Source organism: Triticum dicoccoides, chromosome 5B, assembly GCF_002162155.2.
Source record: "Triticum dicoccoides isolate Atlit2015 ecotype Zavitan chromosome 5B, WEW_v2.0, whole genome shotgun sequence".
NCBI lineage: Eukaryota > Viridiplantae > Streptophyta > Magnoliopsida > Poales > Poaceae > Triticum > Triticum dicoccoides.
This window is the reverse complement of record NC_041389.1, coordinates 518,920,654-518,933,662: the sequence shown is the minus strand read 5'-3', so window position 1 is coordinate 518,933,662 and position 13,009 is coordinate 518,920,654.

Sequence of the window (13,009 nt, the reverse complement as noted above, 5' to 3'; positions counted from 1 at the left end):
GCCCATGAAAAGCCTGTTAACGGTCTCTTCGCAAATATCCCATTTTACGGCCCGGTAACTCACGACCCGTTAGGCCCTAAAGGAAATCGGCCCAACAACGTCATGTGGGCCGTCGAATATAACACGAGCCCATCTCACTTTCGGCCCATGTATGGCCCATGACGTCTTTCGGCCCATATGAGGCCTTCGTATCTTTAGGCCCTTTATAGGCCCACGGTGACTCTAGCCCATAATGAACAGTAATTTTCTTTGTACCCGTTAACGGCCCGTGATTCACATGGGCCATTTCCAGCCCGTGTTAGGTTTCGGCCTATTGACGGTCCATATGTTCTTGGACTCCTTTTCGGCCCCCGATTACTTCCGGCCCGTTACTAGCCTGTTCCCCTAATGGGCCAAATTCGGCCCATGGCAAGAGTCGGCCCGTTTCTGGCCTGTTAACCCGTTGCGCCGTTTCCAGCCCGTCCTATATTCTGGCCCATTAACGACCCGTTATGCCTATGACAGAATTAAGCCTTTGTTGTCCTCCGGCCTGTTAACGTGCTGGGCCGATACCAATTACGCTTGTTTACGACCCATGCAGACCCATTTATCCGACGGCCCAAGGCCCACTGATTCTACGGCCCCGTTGGAGGCCCATTTATCGATGGCCCGTAGGAGACCCATGGATCCTACGGCCCATATATGGCCCATGGTTGTTGCGGCCACTAGCAAACCAGGGAAAAAGAAGACTAGGAAATAAATAAGGCCAAAACTAACGCTAGGCCATTAAGGCAATTGCACAGATTACATCCACTCGCCATCAAAGATCGCCACCAGTGCAAATATAGGGAACACCCTACATTATACAAAAATGGCTTGCTATTTTCTTCAGCCGGTGGCTGCACGTTAAGAATAAATTTTGTATCGCACCAAAACAAATTACAACTATATAACAAAAGGAAGGTTGGCATAAAACTTAACAGTCTAGCAGATAAATGCACCACCAGAAGTTCAGAAGCTCAGTTCATTTGACCTGACTGTTACGCTTTCATGTTGTATTGTCCGATGGAGCACCATAACCCTCTCCTTCATTTCCCCTAGGCTCCTGAACAACATAGCAAATGTCTGATAGTCTGGTTTCAAAACCATGCATATCTTGACGACATCGAACAATGTCTCTCCTTGTTTCACAAAGGGTCTCTGGTAGGGAATGGACTTGTGTCTGGAGCGCAGATACAACATTGCTTTGAGCTTGCATATCTTGATCATGAGGCAGTTTGGACGAGATTGCCTTAACAACCAACCTAGTATTCGCAGGAACGTGCTTTTGGCACTGTTAGTGGACAGGTACTGACCCACTGCAGCAAGAGCTGATATTGCGGTTATAGTTGCCTCGCCACCTTCATAATGTGGTGGTTCCACCATTTTTTCCATAGCTCGCTGAAAAGTTGATTTTTTACATTAGTAGTACCAGAACAGAAGATATTATGGAGGCAGCAAAACCAAACAAAATAGCTTTGGTCTATATAAAGAACTTATTCTGGTGAACCCATGTAAAATATTAGTTGTATTTTATTGCAAAGTACATAATAAAACCAGGTTCCAAACATATGACCATGTACCATCGCTAATGTATTGTCTATTTCTTCACATTGTATTGAGGGCTAAGGATAAAGAGACGAAGTTTATAATACGGTAAGCATAGTATGACATCATTCATATCACAAAACAACTGAGAACAGACAAACAGGCAATTGTAACGTTGTGTGGGCAAGTCCAGCACGGAACTAGATTACGGGTCAAGATCAAAGGAACATCACTCCTCTCTTTTAAACCTTGTAAGGTGCAATGATGCGCTAAGACAATTGATTACAAAATTCAAAAGAGTAATAAACATTGGCTGCAAACCATGCAGTTCAAGGCACAAGTCAGAGTAAGTAGTAGTTAAAAGGCATGAGGATTAAGGACTTACAACAACGACTTTGACTGGTGTAGTCATGCCCTTCTTCTTGCTGGTGTGACAGTCCTTGAAGATTTCCACATCATTTGGTTCAGGTACTTTTTGGTTCTTGCTGGCTTTCCTCTGCATTTCGAACAAGTCAATATAGATCTGATAATATGGTACAGCGAAAAGAGTGAAACAACAACTAATTACAAGAGCCTTGCAGTGTGCAATATAGCTACGAGATCCTGTCTGTCGGATTTCGGGTTCCGACAGACCCTCTAGGTTCGAACACTGGGGTGCGCGCGGAGATCTCGCCCTCTACCTACCTGCACCTCGCCGCCTCGCTAGGATCTAAGCTATGAAGGGAACAACACAAGAGACATAGGGCCACCATTGTGGTGTAATACCCTACTCTAGTTTGTGGCGTGGTGGATTGCCTCTTGGGCTGATGATGAACAATACAAGGAAGAACAGCCTCGTGAGGGTCTGTTCTTGGCTGTTGCGATGAACTGCTAGGGGGAGTTCAGTCGCTCTTTCTGCTGGTTTTCCGATCTGTCCCTACCTTGTGGGTGGCTAGTCCTATTTATAGGCAAAGGCCCTGGGCCTCTTCCAAAATATTGAGCGGGAAGGGCGCCAACAATGGCCATGTTGAAGGGGAACATCTAGTACACCTATCCTGACTAAAGTTGGTCCTCGCCTGTCAAAGGCTCTGGTGGTGACGCCGGCTTGGGATCCACAATGACTTCCTTCCTGCCGATGCGATGGTCTTGGTCTTGTTGCACCAAAACGGATGCCTTTGCTTGATGCTCTCGCCTGCGCTTGCTCCCTTTGCACCAAAGAGGAAAGGAGGATACTGCGCGGGCTGGCGCCCGCATGGCGCCCTTGGTTGTCATGGCTTGCATCATGGGCACCTCGTGAGGTACCCCGCCTTGATCTCTTCGCCTCCTCGCGAGCCAGCCTGACGAGGCCGTGCTTGAGGAAGCTCCCTGTCGTCCACCCTGCGAGGCTTGGCCCCTCGCGAGGGTATTGATCTTGTGCTGATGAAGATGGGCCGTGCTGGGCCGCCCCTTGAGCCATGCCATAGGCCGCAGGCAGGCAAGTCTGGGGACCCCCGTTCCTAGAACGCCGACAGTAGCCCCCGGGCCCAAGGCGCGCCCGGACTTGGCTGAGCAGAGAAGCGAAAGGGAAAGTGTGAAGCACCGCGGGCCCTAACAGCCTGCGGCCTCGGGTGCCGCGTGGCAGTTGGTTGGTCGTGGGTGCCTTAGCAACTGCGTGAATCGACAAAAGAGCGGCATCTGTCTAGGTTTTGCTTCCCTTGCTTCCTCCGGTCATTGCCCAGATCCCCTTTCTTGCGCCCTTCCTTCCTGCCTCTGAAATCTTTAGATCTACTTCGACCGCGTGCCCTAGCAAGACATGGCACCTCGCCAGACCCCGACAGGAGCTTGGTACTCACCCGCCTTGGACTGGCTGAACGTGTTGGAGACGAGCCTTGTCCGAGTGCGCCGAATGGTGGCAGCGCAAGGCATCGACGGGGCGGAGGTGTTTAAGGCCGGCTCCGCCCTTCCCGAGGGCCAAGGGAGCACCTTCTATCGTTTCTTCGTAAGCGCCATTGCTGCCAGTCTGGTGCCTTCCTTTTCGGAGTTTTTCTTCTCTGTCCTCCGCCATTACAACCTGCAAGCTCTGCACCTCCACCCCAACTCTGTTCTTCTTCTGGCGATCTTCGCCTACTATTGTGAGGCTCACGTCGGAGTGCAGCCCTCAGTGGCCTTGCTGCACCATACTTCTCCCTCCGGACCTCCCATGGTCCCATCTCCGCGTGCGTGAGCTTTGTCGCGTATGGTAGCTCCAACGCCATCTCGAAGCCCGGGAAGAGGATTGAGGGCTTCAGGAGCAAGTGGATCATGGTAGATGCTGGGCGCATCCACCCTCGGCTGATTCTGCCCACGGAGCACCCCACGAGCTCCGATGATTGGTCTCGCGCGGAACTCATGGACCCCCGCGCGAAGCCGGTGCTGGAGAAGATGGACGCGGATCTAAGGCCAGGCAGCATGGCGGCGGCGAAGCTGACCGGTGTGTCGCTCCTGAGGGAGTTCCTGGAGCACCAAGTGGCCTCGCTTTGTCAGTACTCGCTTCCGCTGTGGAGGCCTCGCCCGAGCCCCGCAGGCTTGGCCGACGAAGATCTGGCCGCGGTCCTCCAATCTTTGGTCGGGGGAGACGTGGCGAGGCTGGAGGGCGCCCCTATACCCCTGTTCCTTCGAGATGATTGGGAGCAGGCGATGGACTCCATGCCCGTCTTTAATGGGGACGGTCCCATGCCCACGGAGGTTCCCGAGGACCCGGCGGCCCTGGCGACGGTGAACGTGTCCTCCGGCGACTCCAGCGAAGAGGAGGAAGAAGAGGAGCTGGAAGAAGGGCCTGACTCCGAGGCTACAGACGGGGAGTCGAGAGCGCCCCTCCCCCGGTGCCGGTCCGGCGCTCTCCGCCTCTTGCCGAGCAACGACGAGGATGGCGACGAGCGGGGCGGCGAGAGCTTGCCCCTGATCCCAAAGAAGGACAGGACTGGGCTGGTCCTCCGCGGGTCTGCCCCGGCTCCGAGGCGATCCGCAGATGCGCCTCCTGATCCCGGGCCTCTCGGGGCTGATCCCTGCAGCCGGCTCTCGGGCTTCAAGTATGGCCGGAGGTTGCTCGAGGTCGTGAGCAATGACCAGTAAGTGCTTGATTCTTGTTTTATTCCCTGTTTTGTCGCTGAGGCTTGATGTCTGTATCTCTTGGCTAGGCTGGCGCCTGTGGCGAAGAAGCTGAAGGGAGCTCCTGAGGTTCCGTCTGGGGCAGCGCCTCTGCCCGTGAAAGGAGGTGACTACAAGGCACGTGCCTCTCCTGCCTGGTCGTCCTCGCGAGGCCTGGTGCAGCTGGCTAGGGCGAGCTCAGCCCCCATGGCCCAAGCAACTCCTGAGGTATCCTTGCCTGATGCCACCGCCACAGCTGTTGGGGCGCAGTAGGTCCCGCCTCAGGATACTATGGTTACGTTGCCGTCCTCTCCTCCTACTCCACCAACTGCTGTCTCTCCGACTCCTCCCACTATCATGGATTGTGCTACTGCTGAACTGGACCAGCTACGGTAAGATCTTCTGGGCACCGACCCTTGCTTGGTGGCCGAGCGCTTGGAGCTGGCTTCTGGCTGGATTCGCTCTGACGCTTCGATTCGAGCGGCGCTGGTTCAGGCCTCGACGGCTTGCGACGAGGAGAAGCTGGTCGTCCTTGGGGCGAAGGCTGCTCGCGACGCCGCCTTGGGGGAGGTGTCCAATGCCCGAGGTCGCTGCAAGGCGCTGGAGAGCGAGCTCTAGGGCCTGCGGGACCAGCTTGCCAAGGAGGCCCGCATTCGCCAAGAGAAGGAGGAAGACATGAAGGCTCACGAGGCGGCCGTCAAGGACCGAGATGCCAAGCTTAACAAGCGCCGTGACCGCCTGGGCGCACTGGAGCAGGAGTTGGAAGCAAAGAAGGTCGAGCTGGACGGCAAGGCACGGGTCCTCGCCGAGGACTGCGAGGCCTTCACAGAGATGGAGGTGAAGGCTCGCACCTTGCTAAGGTCGCTTTATGACAGCGGCCTGGAAAGCCCGCTGGCCGGCGCCAAGGACGACCCAGCCAAGCTGCTCCCCTTCCTGATCCGTGCTCTTGAAGATGTCACCCTTGGCCTTGGCCCTACGCCTGAGGCCGAGGTGCATGTCCTGTCTTCTGCAGCGCTAATGCGGGTCCTTACCCACGTCTACCTTTGCGATCCCGACATCGACCTCGACAGCCTGCTGGAGCCAGTGAGCGGCGAGCTTGCCACTGCCACTGCTGAGGCCGTGAAGGGTCGTGCGGAGGCTCTGCTGGCGAAGTTTCGGGCCTTCAGCACCAAGCCGAAGCGAGGCGTTGCCGGTCCTGCGGCTTCACAAGGCGAACCCGCTCCATGCAGCTCCACCGCCAACAAATGACTCCGTTGTGGCTCTTGTTCTGCTTTCAGCTCCTGCAACATACATCATGCCTCGGGGAGGCGTTTAAACTTGTATTTGGTGTTGTGATAACAGTTATGGACTGTAATATTTGCTTTTGAATTCCTTGAGATTTGCTCTTTTCCTTCCTACTTGCTTATGTTCTACGCCGGCAGAGCCCGGCCCTGCGCATACCTCAGCCGCCGTTAGCCCCGACCGGAAACCAGGACGGGACCAAGGAGTGAGAGGCTACGTGAAAAGTTAGGCTCCTGAGTCGCAATGCCCAGGAGTCCCCCTTGGCGCACGAACAGCAAGTAGGGAGGTGAGATGTGTGGGTGAATCTACCATTCTACGTCTGCAGAGCCCGGCCCCGCGCATACCTCAGCCGTCGTTAGCCTTTTGGAACTAAGGGGTTAGGGGCTACGTGACCAGTTAGGCTTCTGAGTTGCGATGCTCAGGAGTCCCCCTTGACGCTCAAACGACCTTCGTACCTTGGCTCCGCTCGGGGAAGGACGTGTGACGAACCAGGCCCGAGGGGCCTGGCTGGGTGGCCTGCGTCTGGGCGTGACCCAGGCGCAGCCCCCGTGCCCAGCCCCCTCGCGCGGCACTCCCGAGGGGAGGCGTTGCGATGAGGCCAGGCACTGAGCTCTGGGCTCCCTGAGGTTGATGTGGCCGGGGGCCACCCTCAGTTGTTTATCACCAGCGCGGAGTATAGCGCTTCCGTATGTGTATGGGCATAGCCGCTCCTCGGTAGTGTCGTCAGCCAGCGCGGAGCATGGTGCTTCCACTGGTGCGTGGGAGGGGGCTCCCCTCCGGGAGGAGCCCCCGGGGCGTCTACAGCCCCGCCCTGACATGTGGCTGGCACGGTAGGGCCTGACAAGGTGTATCTGGGCACCCGTGAGCCAGCGCGGGACTCACGGGGCCCTACCTCAAGGCGGGTTGCGCCTGGCACTGGGCCTTAACTTGTGATGTGTTCCTGCAAATTTGGTTAGATGCCGACGCTCTACGTCCTCGGGTCCCGGCCCTCGAGCGGGTCTCAGCTCTCGCTGGTATGCCAGGTCGCGATGCCGTGGACAAGGCCAGAGGGTGAGGGCTAGAGAGCCAGTAGGAGCCCATGAGTCGCGATGCTCAGGTACCCCCCCTTTAACGTGCAAGCGGCCGACATGAAGGAAGAAGAGGTGCCATGGAACGACATCAAATAACAAGCATGATGGGTCGAACACATGGCCCGAAAATCAACGCAAGAGGGGTACATGCCGCTGGGTCTGACCCGAGCGACTTGGGGATGATGCAGCCCGAGGGGCGCCCCCAACAAAGTAAGCTAGGAACATAAAGTAAAAGGGGATACATGCCGCAGGGACGGACCCACGCGGCCTGGGAATAATGCATCCCTGGGGGCGCTCCAAGTTGGAAACGAAACTTGAAGGATGTCACCTGATAGCGTTGAAGACGAAGGGGTGTTGAAGTAGCAGACGTCTTGGGCTGCGGAAGCCGATCTTCACGAGCCCCCAGGCCCAGGAGCCTCGGGAGGTTCTAGAGGCGCTGGTGGCTCCTCATGGACCATCCCCATCTCCGCCAGGACTGCGGAACGCCTGGCCTCGTGAGCCTCCAGGATGCTCCCCATGAGGCGCTGGTACGTGGCGGCCGCGTTCGGCAAGCCGTAGGGCATGCGAACGTAGTTGTGGGGTGGGCCTTCGTAGCGCCCCGCGCGTGAGGGCCAGAAGCACCCCTGAGAGGCGGCTCGGTTGAGCCCTGGGATGTCGATGCAGACACGCAGCCCGCCATCCTCGCCTGGATGGGGAGCTGCGGCGGGTAAGCGGCGGCTGCCACTCATGACTCTTGACTCCTGCAGCTCCTGCGTGATCTGACTGACGAACTCCTGAGGGTTTGGCCCTCCTTGCCTTGCTCCTTCCTGAGGGAAACGTGCTTTGAAACACGCCTCCAAGTGGTGCCCAAGCGCCTTCCTCATGACCTTAGCAAGGTTGGTGGCCCCCCAGGAGGGAGCCCCCGAGTCTTGCTTGAGGAGGGCGCTGGGCGCGCCTTCCTATGCGACAGAAGGAGATGCCCCCTGAGCAGGCACAGACCCTGAGGGGCCTGCCTCCTGAGGGGTCGGGCCTGGCGATGTCTTCTTCATCTTGGGAGCGGTCTCAGGGAACCTCCCGCTCCCGCGATCTGGGTCTTCAAGTGATGCAGCCTGAAAAGCTCGCTCCAGGGAGCACACTGCGTCTCTTTCTTCACAAGGCACCGTGATGACTCCGCCGCTTCCTGGCATCTTGAGGACGTTGTAGCCGTGATGAGTCACGGCCATGAACTTGGCGAGAGCTGGGTACCCGAGGATGGCGTTGTATGGTAGGCGAATGTGGGCGACGTCGAAGTCGATGAGCTCGGTGCGGTAGTTGTTGCGCGCCCCGAAGGTGACAGGGAGGCGGACCTGCCCAATCGGAACCATGGAGCCATCGGTGACTCCGGAGAAAGGCTTGGTTGGCTGAAGCTGATTGTAAGGCACTTGGAGATTGTTGAATGTCTCTACGGACAGGACGTTGAGCCCTGCCCCGCTGTCGATGAGGGTCCTGGTGACTTGCACGTTGCTGATGATTGGGGAGCAAAGCATCGGGAGGACTCTGGCTGTGGCCGCGCACTTGAGCTGATCTGCTGAGCTGAACGTGATGGCGCACGCTGACCACCTGAGAGGGCGCGTGGCTTCGAGCTTGGGGAGGACAGCATTCACTTCGCGGGCAAACTGCTTGAAGATGCATTGAGAGGCTGGGGCTTGAGCTCCGCCCAGGATGCAAGCGATCGCGCGCGGCTCCTGGAAGCCCCCAGCCCCCTCGTCCTGATGATGGTCCTCGTTTCTCCTTGGCTGCAGCGGCAGAGGAGGGAGGCCTTTGTTTCCTTGCGGACGATCCTCGCGAGGCTGATCCCTCCAGTCTTCCTCGCGAGGCTGATCCTGCCAGCGATCCTCGTGAGGTCGGTCGCGCCACCCTTGGCGAGGGCCACGGTCTTCCCAGCGTCCTGCATTCCTTCCTCCTCCTCAGCCGTAGCCCCGATCATTGCGGTCGGGGCATCGGCCGATCCTCCCTTCTCGCACGGCTCGGAGCTCTTGACATTCCTTGGTGTTGTGGGTGTGGAGGTCGTGGTACACACAGTACCGGCTGCCCTTGAAAGACTCGAGCTGATCTCTGCCCCGCTTGGTGTCTGTTCAGCCGCGAGCACGGCAGCCCCCTTGCGCTTCACGTCCTTGGCCTTGGATTCCTTCTCTTCTGGGTCTGCGGCTGGCAGCTCGAGGAGGGAAAGGCGCCCTTCCTCAGCCCTGGCGCACTTGGTCGCCAAGTTGAACAGCTCCAAGGAATTGCACAGATCTTCATGCATCGCCAGCTCCTCCTTCATCTTGACGTCACGCACACCGTCGGAGAAGGCTGAGATGATGGCCTCCTCGGTCACCTTGGGAATCTTGAGGCGTGCGTTGTTGAAGCGCTGTATGTACTTCTGCAGGGTCTCCCCTGGTTGCTGCTTGATGCGGCACATGTCGCTCACGGCAGGCGGCCGGTCGTGAGTACCTTGGAAGTTGGCGATGAAGCAGGTGCACATCTCGTCCCAGGAGGAGATCGTGCCAGGAGCCAGGTTTAGGAGCCAGGTGCGGGCCCCGTCCTTGAGTGCCATGGGAAACTAGTTTGCCATGACCTTCTCGTCCCCGTTGGCGGCTTCGATGCCTAGCTCGTAGAGCTGGAGGAACTCCGCAGGGTCGGCCATGCAGTCATAGCGAGGAGGCAGGTCTGGCTTGAACTTGTCGGGCCATGCGACGCTGCGCAGCTCGGTGGTGAAGGCGCGGCAGCCTGCTGTGGCCATGGGAGGCCTTTGGTGACGAAGAGCTTGGTCTTGCGGGTCCCCATGCACTGCAGCTGGGAGCAGCGCGGGGTCTTGGCATGCTGGAACAGGAGTGTGGTCGCGACGGGCCGGAGCAGGGAGCACTCGTGCAGCTTCTTGGGGGCGAGGGACCTCTTGGCAACTCTGCTCTCGCTGCGCTGGCGCCGGACGGAGTGAGTTCCGCCCAGGGGCCACACGCCTTGGGGCCAGGGCGCCTTCTTGAGGGGGAGGCGGCTGAGGCGCCCCCGGAGCCTCATTGCCCACGCAGGGCGGGGCGCGGTGCAGCGAGATGGACGGTGTGGGGGAGCCCCCCGCAGCGCGGACGAGCTTGGCGACGCGGTCGAGCCACTCTTCATAGACGTCATCGACTGGGCGGTAGCGCAGGAGCTCGTTTGCCGCGATGAGCGCAGCTCGAGCCTCCATGGGCGCACGGAGTGCGCGGGACGAAGAACCAGCTGGGGTGTGTGAGGGAGTAGCAGTGCGGCCGTCTCGCCTCACGGACGGATGCTGGGACGATGCTTGCTGCTCGCTCCCCGTCGGGCCGGTGGCGGCATTGATGGCAGGCGACGGGGAACGGCGGGGGCGGCCGCCAACGGGGGCCGTCTGGGCAACGCGGGAAGCGAGAGTGGCTCGGCGCGGGCTCGACGAGCGTCTGACATGGATGCGGTGGTCGGTGAAGAACAGGGCGGTGGAAGACGAATTCCGGCGCACCCCTACCTGGCGCGCCAAATGTCGGATTTCAGGTTCCAGCAGACCCTCTAGGTCCGAACACTGGGGTGCGCGTGGAGATCTCGCCCTCTACCTACCTGCACCTTGCTGCCTCGCTAGGATCTAAGCTATGAAAGGAACAACACAAGAGACACAGGGTTTATACTAGTTTGGGCCACCATTGTGGTGTAATACCCTACTCTAGTTTGTGGCGTGGTGGATTGCCTCTTGGGTTGATGATGAACAATACAAGGAAGAACAGCCTCACGAGGGTCTGTTCTTGGCTGGTGCGATGAACTGCTAGGGAGAGTTCAGTCGCTCTTTCTGATGGTTTTCCGATCTGCCCCTACCTTGTGGCTGGCCAGTCCTATTTATAGGCAAAGGCCCTGGGCCTCTTCCCAAATATTGAGCGGAAAGGGTGCCAACAATTGGCCATTTTGAAGGGGAACATCTAGTACACTTATCCTGACTAAAGTTGGTCCTCGTCTGCCAAAGGCTCTGGTGGTGACGTCGGCTTGGGCTCCACAATGACTTCCTTCCTACCGTTGCGACGGTCTTGGTCTTGTTGCGCCGAAACGGATGCCTTTGCTTGATGTTCTCGCCTGCGCTTGCTCCCTTTGCACGAAAGAGGAAAGGAGGACACTGCGCGGGCTGGCGCCCGCCTGGCGCCCTTGGTCGTCATGGCTTGCGTCATGGGCACCTCGTGAGGTACCCCACCTTGATCTCTCCGCCTCCTCGCGAGCCAACCTGACGAGGCTGTGCTTGAGGAAGCTCCTTGTCGTCCACCCCGCGAGGCTTGGCCCCTCGCGAGGGTCTTGAGCTTGTGCTGATGAAGATGGGCCGTGCTGGGCCGCCCCTTGAGCCACGCCGTAGGCCGCAGGCAGGCAAGTCTGGGGACCCCCGTTCCCAGAACGCCAACACTGTCGTCTGTTGGAATTTCACTTTCGTACAGTTGGCCTTTTTCTTTGAAAAGTTCACCTACAAGAATATAGGTTTGTGTGGCACATGCGTAAATAGGACTTCAACATGTGATCTGATCACATATATATAATGTACCTGATACTTCGGATCAGACCTGTGTTTAACAAGGCCCCTCCAGTCTTCATCCGATATATTTTCCACTTGAGATGTTTGGGAAAGTTCACTCTTAGCCTTGCCTTCAAAGTGAGTTTTCCTCAAGTTATACCGATACTGTCGCAGAGCAGACTTGAAAAGATGGGTGCAAGCTTGTCTGGTTGCATCATCTTGGCTATCCAACTTGAACCTCATATGTTGAAAATTATGGGAGTTTCATTATCAGCAACCTAGAAAGTATGAGGCAGAGCAAGACGATATTACTAGTTTCCATACATAACCATACTTACAGATAAATGGTCGAGGAAGGTGTTGAACTGGGTTTCGTATTTGTCATTCCTGTACTAAATCCATGTTGGGAGGATACGTACATGACACCTAACGTGTAACACCCACGATGCGGCTATATCTCCCACGTGTCAGAGCATGACTTAGAGGCATAACCGCATGGTGGTTTTGTCGCAAGAAGGGTCATCTTCACACAATCGCATGTAATGAACAAGAATGGGATAAAGAGAGTTGGCTTACAATCGCCACTTCACACAATACATAATTTAGATCATACATCATTCAAGTACACTCATAGACCGACTACGGTCAAGTTCAAATGAAAAGAAGACAACCCCAAATGCTAGATCCCCGATCGTCCCTACTGGGCTCCTCTACTGATCATCTGGAAACGATACATAGTAACGACCAAGGGCCTCATCAAATTCCCACTTCAACTCAGTTGCGCCATCTGCGCCAGTATCCTCGGCACCTGCATCTGTTTTGGTAGAATCTGTGAGTCACGAGGACTCAACAATCTCACACCCGCGAGATCAAGACTATTTAAGCTCATAGGTAGGAAAAGGTGTAATATGGTGGAGCTGCGGCAAGCACTAAGCATATATGGTGGCTAACATACGCAAGTGAGAGCGAGAAGAGAAGCAACGCGTCGGTCGAGAAGCTAGAAGCGATCAAGAAGTGATCCTGAAACTACTTACGTCAAGCATAACACAAACCGTGTTCACTTCCCGGACTCCGCCGAGAAGAGACCATCACGGCTACACACACACGGTTGATGCATTTTAAAGAGGTCAAGTGTCAAGTTATCTACAACCGGACATTAACAAATTCCCATCTGCCTCATAACCGGCACGGCTTTCGAAAGATTATATACCCTGCAGGGGTGTCCCAACTTAGCCCATCACAAGCTCTCACGGTCAATGAAGGAATAGACCTTCTCCCGGGAAGACCCGATCAGTCTCGGAATCCCGGTTCGCAAAACATTTCGACAATGGTAAAACAAGACCAGCAAAGCCGCCCGATGTGCCGACAAATCCCGATAGGAGTCGCACGTATCTCGTTCTCAGGGCACACCGGATGAGTCAAGCTACGAGTAAAACCAGCCCTCAAGTTGCCCCAAGGTGGCCCCGCAGGTTGCTCGGTTCGGACCAACACTCGAAGGAGCACTGGCCCGGGGGGG